Source organism: Peromyscus californicus, unplaced genomic scaffold (assembly GCF_007827085.1).
Source record: "Peromyscus californicus insignis strain IS unplaced genomic scaffold, ASM782708v3 Scaffold_16__1_contigs__length_79575227, whole genome shotgun sequence".
Taxonomy (NCBI): Eukaryota; Metazoa; Chordata; class Mammalia; order Rodentia; family Cricetidae; genus Peromyscus; species Peromyscus californicus.
In genome coordinates, this window is record NW_026294458.1 from 38,416,698 (window position 1) to 38,438,255 (window position 21,558).

General features: G+C 40.6%; 1 long non-coding RNA gene across 1 annotated transcript in view; it reads right to left on the minus strand.

The window, feature by feature from the left end:
* The window catches only part of LOC128111519 (uncharacterized), a 50,639-nt gene that overhangs the window by 25,516 nt on the left and 3,565 nt on the right, over positions 1-21,558 (minus strand). The window contains exon 2 of the long non-coding RNA XR_008218671.1: positions 18,166-18,258. This is a non-coding gene — a long non-coding RNA (uncharacterized LOC128111519). The remainder of the gene's footprint in view (positions 1-18,165; positions 18,259-21,558) is intronic.

Below are 21,558 nucleotides of genomic sequence, written 5' to 3' on the forward strand. Positions count from 1 at the left end.
GCCTAAAATTTCCTTCAAGAGCACTATACCAACTCTCTGAGAATCTATATATAGCTAGTTAGGACAGGCTGATACTCTCCAGTTGGCATGGCTTCCTTTTTCAGCACAGGAGACACCAAGGCAAAGTTGTCATGATTTGAATCTGAAATGACCCACAGGCTCATGATCTCAACACTAGAGTCCCAGTACATGGTGCTATTTGGAACGCTGTGGAGGCTTTAGGAGGTGAGGGCTACCTGGCAGAGGTAAGTCCCTAGGAGTGATCATCTGAAGGCTCTATGCTGGCTCTTAGTTCTAGCTGCTCTCTGCTTCCTGGTCAGTCAGCATTGGAATGGCTATTGACTCAAGCTCCTGCCACCATGAATGGAGTTTCTCCCACCTGTACACCTTCCCCACCATGAATGGAGTGTCTCCCACCTGTACACCTTCCCCACCATGAATGGAGTGTCTCCCACCTGCACACCTTCCCACCATGAATGGAGTTTCTCCCACCTGCACACCTTCCCCACCATGATACGCTGAAATCTTTCCAAAGCCATGAGACAAAATCAGCTTCCCCTCCTTTAAGCTGCTTCTGTCAAGTATTTGAGGCAATGACAAGGAAAGTAACTAGTACAAAAGTGTCACCTAGACAGGTGATCAGCCTGGCCTCCTCTCCTGTCCTGCTGTACCTACATCATTTCCTCTTTTTCAATATCTTCCACCAATCATCTTTCTTCAGCAACACTGAGCCCTAACATCAGTTTAAAAACTTATGTATATTCCCCAGCTAAATAAATTCTATAAAGACAGACATTAATCTTTCTATGAATGCTTTGTATGTAATATCAGCTGAATCTGGGATGACCAATGGTCCCTGAGGATCTGGAACTGAAGATTTTTCTGGGATGTTGGACATGAAGGCCAGAATAGCTCTTGTACAGTTAAGACAAACCAGCTGCTTCCCTATCAGGCTCACAGATTCTTTCCACATCTCAGTTCCATTCTCATCTTCCTTCCACACATCTGCTCCCACTACTGTCCTGTGTTTCCTTATGCATATGATTCCTTGTGTCTTTACAGAGAAGGCCGGGACTACCAAGCTAATCCATGGAAACTGGAAATATTCCATACAACAAAGAGACATAAACTGAAAAAGTCAGGTGACTGTCTACAATTGAGGCTACATAAAGTATAACTGACCTTAATGAATTCACCACAGTCCATGAACTGGTCCTTAGCTTGAAGGAACATGCTGACTCTGAAGAGTGTGCTCTCCTTAATTAAGTTCTCAAAGATTGATACTATATACCAGAAAGACAATACATTCATTTATAAGAGCAAAGCCATCAGCATGTCAACATGCCAGCATGCCAGTGTGTTCTCTTCCTGTGAACCAGTGACATGAAGAACCAAATTATCATCAGAAGGCCACTTCATTAATGCTTAATTTTAAAAGCACAGCTGTCAAGCAGAGTAGCAATCTGATCCATCAGTCTGATTGCCACGGCATGCCTGAATAAATAACTAAATGGAAAGCTAAGTGATAAAAAGATTATCATTGTGACTATTATCCAGAGCAAGAAATACAGAGGATCCTGAAAAGGTAATGTGAGGAACTGCCTCGCACCAGGAGTTGCCATCTAGAGAACCATGAAATGCACAATTCTAGAGGGACACTATTCACATGTGAATGTACATTACAAATGTCCATTCATCACAGCCAAAAATCACATAGGAAATATATTGTCCTGTTTTGCATTAACAAAATATGGTCAAGTCTGCCCTATGTCAGTTCTAAAGAATGGTATAATTCCCTTTCTTTTTTAGAAGATACGCATATAACATTCCTTGCCACATGTGTCTTAAATTGCTAAAATTTATAAATAAAAAGGCCATGAAACTCCTAACCTGACATATTTCCCTTGACAGCACCAGGATCTAGACCCACTAAGTAACTCTTCTTTCCCTGTATATTGTTCCCCTGCTCCACTGCGCCATTCCTATAGCTGGGAACAATGTTTAAGTCTTCCCTTTGATCATTTAAGTGTCTCTCTCCCTCATATTTCTCACCTTCCTTTTATAGCTGAGATCCCGCAAAGAATGACCTTTACAGGATTCCTTACCTCTTTCCCACTCAGTACATTATACTAAAGTCTCTTCCTCCAAAATGGCAGTGGGACTCAACTAGATACAATCACCAATGTCTCACTACTTACTGAAACAATTATAAAACCCACTCTCTGTGACCTTCATGTCAGTCACATCTAATTCTCTTTGGCCTCACCTTTCATGTGATTACTTACCCTCTTCACTTACATTCTCCTTTTGTCCTTAATATCTTTTCTAGTTTCTCAGCATAGCCTATGATTTTTATTTTCCTCCTCTTCCTACCTCATCCTCCATTTTATTTAGACCACTTCACACTCGTATGCCCATTTCCATGTGCTTATGCTAATATTTATATAGGTTTCTCTTAGCTCTAGCTTGTGTACCACATTGTCTATGAGGCTCTGTCATCTGTATGTTTCACAACTGCCGACATCTTAATGCCTCCAAAATTTATAGTGGTTTTTCTTACACCATCGTATTTGTTCTCTCTCTTCTTTCCTGATCATGAATTTCACACACCTACAAAGTCCTTGGCAGAAGCAAATATATCTTTTCTCCTGGGTTGTCACTTATTGTTTTCTGGCCTCCAGGAATCTGCTCCAGTGTCAAATAACTTTGTAGGACAGGATATAAGACAAGCATTCTTGGTTCTACTGGCATGTGGCTAACGTGAGAAATTGTCACATGCTCGTTTCTGAACAACTCTTGTCAGTTCAGGTTCTCTTTGGTGATTTCTCCTTTGAGCCCTCACCACAGCGTCTAGACAGCCACTCACTCCTGAGACGTAATGTGACTCACAAACAGGCTCACTATGACATTCAAATTCATTAAATTATCTAAAGTGAGGGGAAGAGCAGGTACATGTGATTCATATCCCTGGAGGAAGGGTAAAGAGACCCATGGCAGATGAAGAATGTGCCTCTAAATTCCCCCAAATATTCAAAGTATGAGTTTTATGCTCCTGTTGTTCTAAAAAGATTAACACAATGGCTTTTGGTGATCTCCTCTAAATTGGACATGTTTTATGATGTTACTATGGCATGTCATCTTTTGTACCTTACTATGTCAGCCAAAACTTTTCATTTTCTTCTACAGTGTCATACATTTTGACTAAAGATGCTATCTCAGTGAAAAGTAATCAAAAACACTAAAAAGTCTTTTTTAAAGTGGAAAATAATCTAAAATATTCAAATGCTTTCTGTCCTAATTACTTTTCTATGGCCATGTCAGAAACACCATGACTAAAGCTACTTATTTTTTTTTAAAAAAAGTGTTTAATTAGGTCTACAGTTTCAGAGAGTTAGCATTCAGGATGGTGGAACAAAGGTGTGGCAGCAGGAATGGCTGAGAGCTTCCATCTGGATTCGCAAGTAGGAGAGACACTGGAAATGATGCAAGTCTTTTGACACCTCAAAGCCCACCCTGTGACATACCTCCTCCAATAAGTCCACACCTCCTAGTTTTTCAGAAAGGATCCTACCAACTGAAGACCAAGTATTCAAATTCCTGTGGAGGCTGTTCTCACAAAACACTTTCCAAAATTTCCATGAACAGAGCTCTATGAAAACAATGGGGGGAAAATTAAAATGTTTAAAACATTCAACAGCCAAGTAAACTACAGAAGCCTTGCTCAAGAGAACTCACATATATGTTAACAATTTGAGTCCTCAAAGAGTCACTCTTGGGTTATTAGGGTGAGCTAAAAGGGATGTCCAAACACAGAGAAGGATGCCTATGTGTGAATAGAGCCTACACAGAAAAACTAGCTAAATGAATAAATAAAATGTTAACAGTTTTCTTTCTACCATGACATTTTTAATCAGGTACTTTTTACTTCTAACTCATATTTTCTATTGCAAGCATTTGTTACTTTCATATTCAGATAAATAAAGCAACATTTAAGTGTATGCTAATAGAATCTCACTCTGCATAATGAAATAGATGTCTCCATGGTAGGCTTAAGGTCAATTTTTTGAGCCAAAGCCCCATGCTGGAGTAAACAGAAGCTTTCATCTGAGTCATCTTTCTTCTTTTTCCAAATAAATAAGTAAACTGGCCCACTAAGTATTTTAATAGTATGCTCAAACAGGCTGAACATCTGGCAATGAGACAGGGAGCTTTCATCTCACTGCCCAGGAAGGACATTGGAGGAATAAGTGAAAAGTACCAGAAGCTGAATAATTACCCAGTATTTTCTTAACGATGAAAGGTAGTTCTCTAAAGGCAGGAAGAACAGTGAGGGTTTTTTTTTTTTTGGTTTTTTTTTTTTTTTTTTTTTTTTGGTTTTTTAATCAATGCACCAGGTAAAGAAGCACAGTTCCAAAGAAGGTTATCTTGAAACTGCAGCAATTAACCTGCTCATGTCCACCACTTAGTAAAATTAGTTTACTTGCCAAACTCAATCTTCTGGGACTGTCCTAACTTAAATAGGAACTAAAGCAATTCTGCAGAGCAGACTATTGAGGAGCCTGACAAGGAAAAACTACCAGTGTCCGCTGCATTTTGTCTTTCCTAACCTAGTTACTAGAAACTTGTTTGGGTTTTTAACCTTTTTTAATTGACATGTTTATTGATTCTTACTCTCTTTATGGAAAATTTCATACATATATATATATATATATATATACACACATATATGTATATATATGGCATTCTATATCAAAAATGTTAGACTTTATAACTTAAAAACTCATAACTATGGTAGATATCTGCCTTAGGTTATTAGCAAATGTCACTAATGTAATTAAATAGCAAGTATTAAAATAAAATGCCAGCCTTTGGACCTTCTTGATAAGCTAAAATAGTAATTATATGCATTAGTGATACTCTCTGACAATGATGTTCTCAATTTTTTAAAATCTGAAGTGACCTTTTCTATAATTTCTTAGAAAAAATGGAAAGAAGCTGCAATTAGAGTACCAGGACCATGTTATCATCATCCATCTTCCTTCAATCCAAAACAGTAGGAGATACAAGAGAGAACGTTCCTTAATTGAAACTAATGCCTATTGACCTCCAGCCCCTTCAGTAAAGCTCAAAATAACAGATAATAGAATGATTAATGCTTTAATCTCATAACAAAAGAATGTTGAGCCTGTTCGAATTGTTCATTCCCTTCTCAGAATTTATCTAATTTTGTTTTCCTTAATTCAAAACAACTGCCTGTAGATAGAAGAAACATGTCTAGTCCTAAAATGTGCTTGCTATTTCCAGCAACACTAAAATGTAACTGAGGAATAAAATTTAAAACACAAAGGTTGTGTTAGAATCTGAAAAATGCTTTCTTCAGTTGTCATGGTGCTGTGATATTTAACATACCTTGAAGGCTGCTGGTACTTAGTGAGATGCATTAGGACTACATAAATCCTTGCCTTTAAGGACACTCTATGCTTCAGTAATACTTAGCATTCAAGGGGATTTAGCACATGATGGTAATGTGCAGGAGAAGAAGACAAGTGTAAGATGCCCTAGCCCTGTGTGTCTAAGTTGAAACAATAACTAACTCACATCCACAAGAAATTGAGGACATGACTCAAGCTAACCATATGATAATGAATAACATGAATAATGAATAGTATGAAAAGAACTCTGAAAGCCAAACTGCCCAGAAATTGCTAAATAGGATTCTCTTGAAAACCAGACCTCATTTGGATGAATGAGAAGAAGGGACTCATACTAATTACATTTTAGAGGCTCTGTCCCCCAGTTCACTTTTTGTTTTGCTTATCTTCTGGTTTACATTTAAAAGACATTTAATTTTTAAAATAAAAAAGACCCCAATTAGGAGAGCATGCCTTCATCCTCCTTCACTTCCTCTATGATACAAAAATTGAAGAATTGGCTTGGATCAAGCAAAAGAAAAGAAAGGGTCCCAGCAGATACCCAGGAGGAAGCTGTAGAAGCATAGCCAAGACCAGTTTATGAGCACAGTACCCATTTGTTTTGTTAAGGTCCACATCTTTACAACCAGCTTCTGAAGTCTAGACATCCTGCTCTCCCACACCATTCTTAAGGCAAGCAACGGCCAGTCCTAATGCACTAGCCATCTGCACTGCCTCATTTATATGAGACAGATGACAGGCAAGCCAGCAGAAATTTACTAGTATAGGCTACAAAGATTCTTCCATAGATTCTCAGAAGCCTGACTGCAAAAAATCTCAAAAACCTCAATTATATCCAATATTTAAAACTTTCTGATATACATCACCAGAAAGGACATCATTTCCTTGGGTGTGTTTTGAGCTCATTTTCAGCCCCAAAGTCTCATGGTACTTAATGATTTTGCTTCTCTGTATTAACCCAGTATTTAACATACAAATACATTAATTTTTAGCATGGTAAAATTATGGTCCTCCTGATCTGTTCTAAACCCCCTCAGCATTTACACTGTGGGGCTTTCCTTCTCTCTTTCTGTCTGTGTTCCTCAAGAAGTGTCAGCTCTTTTCCAGACACTCGATACTTTCCAAATGTCTCCAGGGGATGCCATCAAGAGAGAAACATTCTGAATTCTATTTATGCTTCCCTTCATGGTTCAGATATTGCATATGGCATGTTGTCTTCTCTCTGCTTAAAAGATCCAACAAATGAATTCCAGAGCTCAGCCAAAGCTTCCAAGATGGGTGTCCAGGCTGGATTTTCATTTTAGCAAAATGAATAGCCTGCTATTTCTCTGTGTAACTCAAAGAGATTCTTCTCAAAATTTCCACTTTTAGGAGTTATAACATGGGTATACTTTTTAAATTCTCCCCCATTCTGAATCTTAGCTTTTCCTCATAGTTCTCTGACATTGCCCAAACCAAAGCTGTCCTCTGGAGTGCGAGAAAGAGCAAGAGAGGCAAGACAATGCCAATGTTGCCTAAATAAGTAAGGTTGCTTCTGCCTCACTAAATCTCACCAATAAATCTAAACAGAGAAGTCAGTAGACTGCCATGAAAATAAGACCCTCAATCAGTGCTACCTCTTCATCATAGTTATTTCTTTCAAAGCATTTTGGCCTATTCTCTTCCTCTACTCCTCACAATAAATTCAAGGGGTAGTGGGTATGCAGCTCATGGTGGAAATCTCCACGTGCTGTGCTCTTTCCCTTTGATAGCTCTGGAGTACTCACTCTACAGCTGCCATCACCATATACTTCTGCCTAATGAGAGATCCAAGGACTCTGAGGACCATAGAGCATTATGAAAGAAGCCTAAGTACAGCAACTTGGATGCTGGTCACAGTGGAAAGCCAGTCTATTGTGATATCAGTGACCACTGTGATAAGGCCCAGGATCAAGGCCAAATGAAACCTAACTGTATACACAGGTTGAGATGAAGCGTCACTGCCTTCTCTGCAGGTCCAAGATGGATATGAGTATGGGATACTGTGCATCTAGGGTGCTAAATCACTGCACAAATGGCAAAATAAAACTATTTGTTTTTTTTTTCTTTTTCGGTTTTTCACATCTCATTGATAAATGAATATTGTGAGCCTAAGGAAGGTATTTGGTATACGTGGAGGTAAAACTACTAAAATAGGGGGTTTGCACCTACATGCATTCTCATTAGTGGTCCAGATGTACAGCATCAGGAGAAAGTTCAATGACTTTTCCAAGCATCATAAAATAAATCCTAGATTGATAGTAACAACTCCCTCTCCTAAGTTTTATTCATGTGTTTATAATTGGCTTCCACTTGAAAAAAAAACATTCATAAGGGAAATTTTTAATTGGGTTAATCTTTGTTGTTAAGAATGTGGAGAACACTTAAAATTAATTGATATTCATGATTATTTAACAACTTTTTCTTAACATCCTTGAAAGGAGAATTGGTACCTTCCACTTCACTTTTCAGAGAAGAAACTGAGATATTGAGCTTTATAAATTAATGCATGTGACAGGACTCAAAGAATGATCAGTCTCATAAAAAATATAATAGTATAGAACCAAGACAAGTCTATATGAGTTTGAATGCATTTCAAGATTTTCTTTTCTTATTTTAAAAGCTCCCTGTCTTTGTGAAGGTGTCATTTCTTAAATCAAAGCCTACAGTCTGATGATTCCAAGGGAGAGGTGGGGAGTTACATAAATCATAGAGCAATATTCTTCAACTAAAACTTTATTTTAATTATACACAAAATGAAGCATTTTGATTTCTCTACTTTTTTCATTTAAATAAAAATAAGATTTCACTGAATAATTCTATTCTTTCCCCGTTATGCTTATGTTCATTTGTCATTTCAATAATTGGAAGCACATTCATTCTTTTTTAAAAAAAACTAAGGTTAGTGACTACTGTGCTTATGAAAGAAGAAAGTTCAAATATAAATGATGTATTCTTGTTGGCTACAGCTTTTAAGATCACAGCACCAAATATGAAAATATTACTTTCATATTCATTCTAACAATACTTTTTATATAAAAGAATTCTAGGAATATTACCCAGTCTTCTCTATGTGACTATTCTATTGAAAACTAGGAAACTGTCTGCGGTGATAAGGGAAAGAATTAACTTCTTGAAAAATCTTCCACTAAAAGTGATAAAATAGTGATTGCTCAGGCAGTTGAACAAAATATACAAAGCATAGAAAAGACGTTGAGCAAGGGGGAATCCCTGCTCTGTCAGAAATGGACAGAATAGGTCTCGATTCCTTTTGTTCTCTTACCAGGCTTCAAGATTCTGTCACCTTTCCTTGACCTCGAACAAAGTTGACATTTTTTTATTGTCAGCTTATCTACAGTACAATTGCTAAGTTAGTAAGATCACTTAGCTAAAAACTAAGTCATCCTAGAATCTAGTGGAATTTAGCAACAGAACAGGACTGACTGATCCATGCAGGGATGGGAGCAAGAAGGGTTCCAGAAACCATCTACATGTACAGTCTGACATGATCTCAACCCCTTTCTACACATTATTTTAAAGGACATCAGCACAAAGGCCCACAAGTTCTGGAAAGAGACAGAACACAGTTTTTCCTGCCTGTATTCCTCACAATATGCCAAATCCCATCCCCACAAAGGGAGGTTCCTAAAACATCACTCAGTCAAGTTACTCTTGCTCAAGAGTCATCCATAGAGTCTTATTGCTTGTGCAATGAAAGTCTAGGCTTTGATGTACCCACTATCCATGATTAATTTTACTCCTTTAAATATTTTTGTTGTATCTCTGCTTTGGTTCAGTAGCTAATGCTTGATCCTTTCTATGCCTATGCCTAATGTTTCTACTTACCTCTGATGCCCTGCCCTCTCCTGCTACATTTTCTTCATGATGCAATGCAAACCCCAACTCCTTTGCAGTCTTCCCTAAACCCTCATACCATTGTCAACTCATTTCTCTCTATGCAAAGGCCCTTGACCATCACTGACACTCAGTATTCTTCCCTGATATGCTCTGAGACTATAATTTTGTTGATGGTAAGAACTGTACTCATGCGATGTTTCTCCTGCATTCACCAGAGTGCCCAGTATGTGGAAATCACAGTAAGATAATGTACCTGTAGAATGCTGTAGGGTATACAAAACACCTTCATAGGCAGCTCTCAAGGTAACCAAACTCTTTCCCCCATTATTGCTGGGCCCTAGTCTTTCCCTAGCAGGCTCCCACATCATTCACCACGGATCTTCACCACTCTTCATTTGCATCTTATAAATGACAGTGACTCAGAAAAGTTATTTACCATATAAGTACGATAGAACTGAAGGCAAACCCTGGTCTTCCGCCTTTAAAATTCAATGACCTTCCTGTCTAACTACACTGCTTCCATACCAAACACTCCAAGCATTAAGGCACTTCACCATGACTATCAGCAATGTAACCACTTCCAAGAACTTGGTAGAAGAACTGATGTGTCGGGAGAACTATGTATACCTGTGGTGTCAACGGATGGGAGGGATGGGAAAGGGTATTGTAATCACAAACATATAAAGTAAGCAACAAATGATAGCTATAACATTTAGAAGTTAACTAAATTTTAAGCTTGTGACTCAGAGCTATGTGGTCTTGGAGAAGTCACCTCTCTAAGCCACCAGCCTTCTATCTCTAATATGAACTTTGAGAAAATTAATTTCAGTGGGTTTTCTAATTCCAACATTTTGTGGTTCTGTTTCTATCTAGAAGAAATTCCTGACTCTACCACCACCACTTTTTGAGCCATCAGCAAACAACCAAGTTCTCCTTCTGTGCCCCACTTTTGAATCCTTCATGCTGTCATACAGGAAGTTCCTCTCTGTCAAACACACAAGGACCCCCTTTACCTCTCCTGCAGATCCCTACCTGCTGCAGCTTGCCCTCTTGTCCTTGTTCCCTCGGCCCAAAGCAAGAGTCTACAGCTTGTGAGAGATGGAACTTCACTTCAGACCATAATCAATACCCAACTAAGGAAGCTAAGCACGGTTATTACTCAAATGTTAAAAGACATTAACTGAGGTGGAAGTTGAAGTACCAAAAGGTCATACTCCTCTTGGGGAGTGATTTCTACAGAGTGATGATTATGTGTCTAGAATGTTTCAGACATATGTGGTTTTCTTTAAAGCAGAAGTATGAACTTAGGAGACTCATTTCTTCTATAAATTCTGATTCCATGCTTCACATGTGAAAACAATGTGAAACTCTGATCTTGGCCAGTGAGTTCTATATAGTTAAGAGTTAGCTGTGTAGCTGTTTGGGGAAAGTCACTTTTACACTCAGTAATTAATTAATCCTATTAAACAAGGACAGAGGACGGGCAAGAGAATTGTTAAAGTCATTTCCATTTATAAAATGAATCTCATTCAAAAATAAATAGTTGGCTAATTTATAGAAGACACTTAAATTAATTTTATACAAGTCCAAATCCCAAGTTTTGACTGATTATTACAGACAATTTCTAAACAGTGTAAAGGTATTAGATGGTGTTTTCATAAAGCCTCTATACAGTTTAGTGACTGCTAAGATAAGGGCCGTTTTTTATGCTAGACACAGAATTTACCTGAATCTTCCTGTGACTTTAAGCAAATGATCTTTCTCTAATTCTTCTAATTCTTTTGGAAATAAATAAATAAATATCGCCAAACCCTTCGTGGAACATTTCTCAGCTCTGTAGCGAAGATTAGTAAAATGGAAGTCCACTTCTATCCTCCATCCCAAGGGAAGACAAGGCCTCAAGAAAGGGTGGGAAAATCCCAGTAGACTCTCCTTTCTCCCTGAAGGCTGGATAAAGAGTGAGGAACTTCAGCTCGGTGGTTCACACTTTTATCAAATGGAAGAACACTTACACTCTCCCTGGAGCACAGAGTAGTTCACACACACACACACACACACACACACCCCTTCCATGATGTCCAAACTGCTGGCATTCATTATCAGCTAATGAATACAAAATACCATGAATTTAGCAGCAACGCAGCATGCACTTATTACTCAGGCCCTGTAGGTCAGGAGTCCCAATATAGCTTCAATCAGCTGATGCTCAGGGTTTACAAGGGTGAGGTTAAGCTGTCTTCTGGATGGTGGCTCATCTACATTTGGGGAGAGGAATCTGTTTCAAATTAACTCAGGCTGTTGATCAAATTGATTTCCTTGTAGTTGTAATGCCAAGCATCTGGGCATTTGCTGGCTCTTCATTGGGAGTCACCTTCAGGTTCAAGAGGCTGCTTATCTCCCAAGGCACACCTGCAGCACATCTACTTGTAGACAAATTTCTACACGGTCTTATAAAATAAAGAACATGGAGCCAAATATAGGGGTGAAAGCCTTAGAGATCAGGGAAATAGTGATAGCCACTAACCACCTTACCTCACTAGCTCTGTAGCTTCCAAAATATGAGCTACTTCCTGTCTAACCTGTGCCTTTATTGCCTTGCTTTTCTACCCTTTCACTGGCTCTTAGCCCAGCTACCTCACTTCCTTGTCACTGCCTGTCTGTACAGACCTCAAGGTCTCTATGGTTGGTACTGGGATTAAAGGTGTGTCACCATGCTTGGCTCTGTTCCCTAGTGTGACCTTGAACACACAGAGACCCTGCCTGCCAAGTGTTAATGGCTTGCTATTTCCTCTGATCCCCAGGCAAACTTAATCAATGAATATACAAATAAAATATCACCACATTTATTAATATACAAATAAAATATCACCACAGCTACTCACTTTGTGGAGCCCACAAGCGAAGCATCCAGACCCAATACTCTAAGACTAAAATCTTATAAAGTGTAAGGTAACCAGAGAAGTAACATCCTACCATGTTAGCCAGATAGATACATAACTGTAACAGTAATATCTTGTCACTTCCGTCACATTTTGATACCGAGAATCAATTCAAAAGACCTTCCCACAGCCAAGGGGAGAGAGTTACACAAGGCTGTGATCATTTCACGGTGTATTTTAGGTGTCACCTTAGGATCTGCCGGCCACACTGACCCTAACAGTGAAATCCAGCATCAGGTCTCGTGACTGACACTTTCCATTCTTCACTTCTCCGTTACAGCTCTCTAACACGGGGCAGTCACCACCACTTTCACAGTTGTTATGACTAGCTTGGAACCCTGAGGTGTGACCCATCATCCCCTTACAACTCCTCTTGGATTCCTCGGACAAAGTGCTGTGATCTCCCGGTCTGAACCAGACGCTGTACTACGGTGCTAGGTACAAGAATACCATCTCAGCACTGTCACCAAATAAATATGCCTGTGCATGCACATGTGCATGCGTGTGTGCGCGCGTGTGTGCTCGCGCGCGCATGCGCACGCGCACGCGCATGTGTGTTTAAATATAAAAAGTGAGAAGAAATAAGAGAGGAGAGGAAAGAAGAAGAGAATAAAAGAAGGGAGAGGGTGGGAGAGAGTGTGTGTTTGTGTGTGTGTGTGTGTGTGTGTGTGTATGTGTGTGTGTGTATGTATGTGTGTGTTGGTATTCTAGTCACGATTTCCAGTACCTGTTAATATATTAAAATAAATTACTATAAAAAGAGAAGAAATATGTCCACTTATCCTGATATTCCAGTTCGTGGCCCACTGTCTCTATTGCAATTGGCCTGTGATAAGGTATCATAGCAACAAGAGCCTGTGACAAAGGAAGTTGTCCACGGTGGCTGGGAGGCAGGGAATGGTAGGGAGACTGTGGACAAAAGAGCATCCCACAGTGAAATGCTTCCTCCAGCCAGTCTCCACCTCCTAATGGGCAGTTCATTGTGCACTCATCAATGGATTACGTCAGTGATGAAGTTACGCCCTTGTGATTTAATCAACTCATAATGACACCATTCCTTGGAGACTGAACCTTCACCACAAATCTTTCTTGGGGGATGATTCACATTCAAACCATAACATTAATACAACTAGGGTCTAAGGATACGAGATAAAAGATACATGGTGCTGCCCCCAAGAAGAATGCAGATGAATGTAGTGAAAGACACCCAGATAACTTCAGGGTAGGGGAGAGAGCTGCTGTGTTTCTAGAGCTAAGATCAATTTTTCAGCACCGCCTATCACCCCTTCCTCCTCAGGCTACTGAGTGGTCTTCTTGAGACTTTAGAGGAAAAAATGCTTGCCTCATTCAATAATACAGAGATGACAATCTTTGCCTGGCATGTTAAAGGCAAGCACAGCACTGAGCAAAGCAAATTTCACAAACTATACGTCACTTTACTAAACGCTACTCAGAGATTTACAGACGAACAAAACTAACCAGTACCTTCAAAGATTTTAAATTCTTGAAGAAAACAGATGCAAGTATTTATAAATTAAATTTACTGAGAAGTGTTTTAAAAACATGTACATGGTCCCTTAGTTATAGAAAAGTAACTACATTGAGAAATATGGACAGAAAGAGAGTGATAGCCAGTTCCATAAATAGTATAGTCTATGAAATAAATCTTGAAAGGCCTACAAGAATCTCTCTCTCTCTCTCTCTCTCTCTCTCTCTCTCTCTCTCTCTCTCTCTCTCTCTCTCTCTCTCTCACACACACACACACACACACATACACACACACACACACACACACACACACACACACACACACACACACACACCTTACTGCTCTAGTTGGAGACATAAATCTGGAAGAGTGGGACCTAAAAATAAGGCAGTCTGAAGTCTTATACAATAGCCAACTTTATTCAGAGCAACAGGCAATTTATATTCTGAAGGTTAAGGAGAATCACATGAGTAAGGTTTTCAATCACAAAGACAAGCCACACATGACAAAATCATGTTTGTCCATGGAAGCATATGAATAACAACAGCTGAAGTAAACTCAGTTCTATCCACTGCATCTGGGAGAAGCATGAAAACACATTCCAAGAACAATTCTGTGTTTGGAAGAAACTGAGGTCACAAGACTCATGTCTTATTTTCTTGACGTTTTCTAACAAGCAGTCAGAAATCTCGACACACAAATCTATTCTTGGACCATGTTCAAACACACACACACACACACACACACACACACACACACACACACACACACACACAGTCACTTTAAGAAATAGCATTGAAAATGCATGATAGGGCTAAAGGTATAGCTCAGTGGTTTAGTATGCATGAAGCTCTGAGATGAGTCTCCAGCCCTAGGAGAGAGGGGCATATATTAGAAAACTTTGACTTGGCTCAGAGCAATTATAGCCTGAGATACTTCCTAAAGAGGACCCATATGTTGAATGTTTGGTACCCAACTGTGATTGAATCAGAAACATTATATCTTCATCAATGAATAATGGATTTATAGCTGAACCAACTATTAGGAGGTGGAGTCTATTTAGACGAAGCTGGTCATTGGAGACAAGGCTGTGAAGGACATATTTTGTGTCTGTCTCATTTCTGCTGCACTATGTCTGTTGTCCACCAGGAAGTAAGCCAATTGCTTCACACGCTCCATCCCACGATGCTGTGCCTGAGCCCAGAAGCTCCACGTGGATCCACGTGACTGTGGGTTTTAGGCTCTGAAACCACCAGCTGAAATAGATTTTCCAGGTATTTTCTCATATGGAGGAAACTAACCACCCGAAAGAGTTTCTGCGGCTGACTACGTCTGACCATGTGATTCAGAGCATTTGAAACACTTGGAGAAGCTGTCTACAAAGAGAACTGGAGACTATCGCGATGAGAGCTCAGTGGATGTTTCTGGTGGGAGCTCAGCAGACCTTGTTGCCAAAAGGAACTTCCATAGTAAAGACCATGCTGAAGTTAGAGATGGAAATGAGGACTCTAATGGGGATGAGTCTACAGACCACTCTGCCAACGAGCTTATGTATGTCTTCCCTGTGCCCTGCCTTCATGGGAAAGCTGTTTAAAATGGTCTTCCAATCGCTTGTTGAGTCCAAATGGTCAGCCCTGAGAACATACATACAAGTAACATTACACAGACTGAACAGGTTATATTTAGAAATATGTGTGTATGTGTGTGTGTGTACTTCTCTGTGCCCTGCCTTCATGGGAAAGCTGAGTTTAAAATGGTCTTCCAATCGCTTGTTGAGTCCAAATGGTCAGCCCTGAGAACATACATACAAGTAACATTACACAGACTGAACAGGTTATATTTAGAAATTTGTGTGTATGTGTGTGTGTGTACACATATGCACGTAATAACAGTTAGTGAATAAAGAGGCCATGCATTCAAAGGAGAGTGGGAAGGGGTATATGGGAAGGTTTGAAAGGAGGAAAGGGAAGGAAGAAATGTAATTCTGTTATATTCTCAAAAGGAAAATTTTAAAGTGACAGACTAATAAGGAAATTTCGAAGCATTCCAGCATTGAGTCCACGGCATAGGTACAGCTGGCTGTTGTTAGCCACACTCACAGTAAGAACTGGGAGAAAACAGCAGAACAGGACAATTTGAAAAATTCAGTTTGGCCAGAAAGGGAGCCAATTAGGTGCCTAGCAAAGTGTGGCTGCTGAAGAGATTGCTGTCTTTAAACAGAAGTTAAGGGGGTTGGAGGGATGCCCAGCAGTTAAGAACACAGGTTTCCCGTGCAGAGTGCCTGGGTTCATTTCCCAGCACTCAGATGGTGGTTCACAATGGTCTGTAATTCCAATTCCAAGGAATCTGACGCCCTCTTCTGGCCTCCATGGGCACTGCACACTCATGGTGCACAGACATACATGCAGACAAAACACTAATACACATCATCAACATCATCACCATCATCATAACTCTAAATGAAGTTCAATGTTTCACACTGGGACTAGAGTAAAGTGTGCCAGGTGGTGGTGGCTCATGCCTTTAATCCTAGAACCCAGGAGGCAGAGAAAGGCAGATTCTGTGAGTGGCAGGGCAGCCAGGGCTACATAGAGAAATCCTGTCTTGAAAAAAACAAAAAATGAAAATAAAAAATAAGAAAAAGCTTTGGGGGAGTCATGGAAATTGGCCAGTTCCTATTCACTGCAGGTTGACGAATATAAATATGTAAACTCATTTGAAAAACTTGCTTTGAGAAGGAAACTCTAACCCTGCTTGCCATGAACACTTTGAAAGCTATCTCGTCCTCATTCAGCCATCCTTCAAAGCTTTTAGGGATCCTTGAAGCCATGATCTACAGGGATATAGCGACTTTTCAAACAAGCAGCAATCATCCACACAATGATAGTATTTGTAGGGATACAGAATGCAAGAGATGTAAGGTCACAGTAGCTTCCATCCAGATTTTACAGGAAGACTCACAAGACAACGTCGTAGGTGGCAGGGTCAATATCCTGTTGAGTGGCTTCCAAGTCCTGCATAAAGTTATGAAAGTAAAGTCGTTGCAATGGAGACTCCAGGAAATTTGAGATGCCAGGAATGTGGAGCATTTGCCAAGGAAAGCCATAGACACCAAGCAAACCCAGCCCATGAAAAGGCCCAGATGCTGGAAATGGAGCTATAGGCTTTAATGTTTGCCTGCTGAGTTTCAGTCTTTGTTTATGGCTTTGTTCCAATCTTTATTTTTATGGCCTCATAAAAAAATATAAAGGAATTAGGAATCAAGCCTTGAGACTCAGAGGTACAATGCTGTCTGTGGTTTGGATAGGAAGTGCCTTCCACAGGCTTATGTGTTTAAGAATCATTTCCCTGTTGGTGGCCCTACGGAAAGGTGACTGGATGACGAGGTTTCTGACTTCATCAATTTAATCCATTGATGGGATCAAAGCTGAATGGGTGATTAGAAGGTCGGACTTATTTGGAGCAAGTGAATCACTGGATGCATGCCTTTCAAAGATGCATCTTGTGCTTCTCTCTCTCTCTCTCTCTCTCTCTCTCTCTCTCTCTCTCTCTCTCTCTCTCTCTCTTCCTCCCCCTCCCCCTCTCCTCTCCCTCTCCCTCTCCTCTCCCTCTCCCTCTCCCTCTCCTCTCTCTCCTCTCCCTCTCCCTCTCCCTCTCTCTCTGCCTCCCATCCACCATGAAGTGCATCCTTCTTCTCTACCACCTATTCTCTACAATGATGTTCTCCCTCAGTTATATATGGTCCCAGAAGCAACAGCATCAAGGGACTACAGAGAATAAATCTGACCCACAAACCAAAAAATAAATATTTCCTCTAATAAGTTGTTTTCTTAGTCATTTCTCATAGAAACAACACAACAAAACTGTCATCCATCCTCACAAGCATGGATTCCTTCATGCAGGCCTCTTGGAACACACAGGAGATCTTACTGTAAAGGATATAAATCCACATTTGTTGTAAAGGGCTAATCTATTCACAGTATAGAGAATGGAAAGTTGGTAGAGACCATTCCTGTGGAGGTTTGAGCACTGTCTGAGGGTTGAGAAAATAAATTTAATGTGTCAGTTAAAGGAGAAGAATTAGAAAGAATCAAGTCTCAGTTTCTTTCTTTTTTTTTTTTTTTTTTTTTTGGTTTTTCGAGACAGGGTTTCTCTGTGTAGCTTTGCGCCTGTCCTGGAACTCACTTAGTAGCCCAGGCTGGCCTCAAACTCACAGAGATCCGCCTGGCTCTGCCTCCCAAGTGCTGGGATTAAAGGCATGTGCCACCACCGCCCGGCCCAATTCTCAGTTTCTATTTAGGCAACTCAGAGAAGAGGGAAGTATAAAATAGCTGTCTTAGCTACCGTTCTGTTGCTGTGAAGAGACACTATGACCACAGCAACTCTTGAAAAAGAAAACATTTAATCATTTAATTGGGGGCTAGCTTACAGTTTCAGAGGTTTAGTCCATCATCATCATGGTGGGAAGTATGGCAGCAGGCAGGAAGGCACTGGAACAAGCAGCTGAGAGGAACATCCTGACCTGGGTGGGGGAGGAGGGAGAGGAAGGGGGAGGAGGAGGGGAAGGGGAAGGGGGAGGGAGAGGGGGAGGGGAAGGGGAACGGGGAGGGAGAGGGGGAGGGGACAGGGAGAGGGAGAGGGAGAGAACCCAGCATGGTTTTTTTTTTGAAACCTCAAAGCCCACCCCCAGTGACACACTTTCTCCAACAAGGCCACACCTCCTCCTAATCCTATCAAAGAGTTTCTACTTCCTGGTGACCAAGCATTCAAATATATGAAACTATGGGGCCATTCTTATTTAAATCACCACACCAACCTGGTGTCAACTCACAATGGCAGGTAAAGCTGGTTAAATACAGCCTTGCCCCACAGTTAAGCTTCTAGAGTGGTGATTCTAGACCAAAAAGACAATGAAGGGGCCTGCATGGGGGGAGGTTGAGTAGCAGGTCTTAAGTAGATAATGTAATTAAATCATGTGGTGAGAAAAGAGTGAGCTGCTGACTTTTTTAAAGAAAAGGGGTCTGTACGTTTAAGGTTTTTGTCTTTAAGAGGAAACCGTTCCTAAAAACCAATCAGGATGAGTTGATTTTGTATTAACTAAGAAATTGACCAAAGAATGGCATTGGCTAGAATCTAGTAGCTACTTCAAATACAGAGCACCTATTGTAGTTGTAACAAGGCCAATGCAGAGACAGATGATAAAAGAAAAATGGAGCATCGTTTTGAAGGATAAAACATTTTTTCCTAAATTATTCATGCATCAGTTGCCAAAATAACCATCTTGTTCCAGTGGAAAGAGAGAAAAATAATATATAGTAGAAAGAGGTTCTTATGGAAATTACCAAACTTTTATGTTTGTTTTTAAAAACTGAAAACAGGCAGGCTCTGGACAGTTCACACTCGGGCCTCGTTGATCACTCTGTTTTCCAGTGAGCTCTGTGTAAACATCCAAACCTGTGGACTGACCAGGTGTTCATATTTATGTGGATAAATTCACGTCGCCTGATATTTTACTTCTTTGGTTGTCTTACTGTATAAGACATGGTGGGATTATCTGGAAAATTATTATCTGGAAAGTTAGAGTCAAACGTCATAAATGCACAAGACCATACCAATAACTGAAGAAAAAACTATTAACCGTTTAGAAAAGGATAGACTAAGCACAGCTGTGAAGATACACTTCCTTCTCATCAGTTTGCTAAATACTAGGGGGCATTTCATAAAATTCCTGAGTGTTGAGACGAGCAAGAAGAGGACACCGGCAACAGACGTGTTGCCATGGGACTTCTGTGAAACCAGAGGATGGAGCATCTTCCCAGCTGGTAGGGCACTTCTCAGAAGGAAGCAAGGAGTCTGCAGTGACTTTAAAGCTGTCTCAGAGTTACTACTGCTGTGATGAAATATCATGACTAAAGGCAACTTGGGGAGGAGAGGGTTTATTTTACCTACAGTTCCACATAATTCATCAAAAAAAGCAGTGAGGGCAGGAACTCAAGTAGAACGGGAACCTGGAGGCAGGGGCTGACGCAGAGGCCATGGAAGGGTGCTGCTTACTGCCATGCTCCCCATGGCTTGCTCGGCCTGCTTTCTTGTAGAACCCACCATGGGTTGGTCCCTCCCCCATCAATCACTAATTAAGAAAGTGCCCTACAGCCAAATTGTATGGAGGCATTTTCTCGGTTGAGGTTCCCTCCTCTTTGATGACTACAGCTGTGCCAAGTTAATATAAAACTAGTCGGCACAAAAGCCAACGTGCTTCTGATTCATTCACTCTCCTAACTCCTGTTTATTATGCAACTACTATATGCCTATCTCTGGGCTATGATCACAGTATCCTTTCTACTCTCATTACTACTATTATCAGGAACTTAAGTACCTTGTACTTGGCACTTTGCCAGCTGTCCATATGCTGATGAAAAAAAAACTGAAAATTTTTAAGTGTATCATCTATAAAACTCTGGAAGGAAAGCTTAGCATTACCACATTTTTAGCTTTGCTGAAATAAAACTGGCAAATACTATGTGTGAGATATAGAATACAATGTGCGTGACTGTTGAAAACATTTGTGATCTACTTAGTAACTTGCAAGTACACAATACAATATCATTAACTGCAGCCTGTGTCCAGAATTTATTCATCCTTTATAACTGAAATCTAACAGCTTTCAACACCTCTACATTTCTCTTAAGTTCCTGGCCCTTGGAAACTACCATTCTACTATTTCTAAGAGCTTGACTTCTTTTTTTCCCCTTTTTTTTATTAAGAAAATGTTTTCATTCATTTTACACACCAATCAAAGATCCGTCTCTTCCCTCCTCCTCCCCTCCCCCAGCCTCCCCTTCTCAAACCACCCCCCTCTCCCACCCACAAGAAGGCAAGGCCTCCCATGGGGAGGCACATTCAGTAGAGGCAAGTCCAAGCCCTTCCCCCTGCCTCAAGACTGCATGAGGTGTCCCATCATAGGTAGTGGGCTCCACAAAGCCTGCTCATGCACCAGAGATGGATTCTGATCTTACTGCCAGGGGACCTCCCAAGCAGATCAAGCTACACAACTGTCTCGCCATGACTTCATTCATAGCTGTAAAGTGAAAAATGGAAAGAAGATGAGGAAGGATTTTGGTTCCCACACCCCAGTGACTTGAAACTTGAAAAGACCCCTTCAAGTTCTTCCTTTGAGGAAGAAGCCTTCAACACAGTGGGCTTTGAGGAATTTTCAATGTCCAAACTATAACACATGGTAGTTTAAAAGAAAATACACCCTCTATAGGGAGTGGCACTATTAGGAGGTGTGGCTTTGTTGGAATAGGTATGGCCTTGTTGGAGGAAGTGTGTCACCATAGGGGGAGAGGGGTAAGCTTTGGGGTCTCCTATGCTCAAGCTATGTTCAATGTAATACACAGTTCATTTCCTGTTGCCTCAGATCAAGATGTAGAACCCTCAGCTCCTTCTCCAGCACCATGTCTGGAGAGCTGCCTTGCTTCCCACAGTGATGATAAAGGACTGAACCTCTGAAACTGTAAACCAGCCCCAGTTAAATGCTTTCCTTTATAAGAGTTGCCCTGGTCAAAGTGTCTCTTCACAGCAAGAGAAACCCTGACTAAGACACCCAGGTTCACAATGGGCCTAATGGTTAGGACCATGGAGATCATTCTGGTGCTGAGCTAGATATAGAACCTATGTCCACAGGGGCCATAGTTGACTTAGACTGGCTTAGTTCTAGATTCATGATCAAGGCTAATGCTTACTTCACATTTTTTTCCACTACACATGGAACATCTTTCTTTGTGCTTTGCTGCTGGGGATGAAGGATGGATACAGAGGA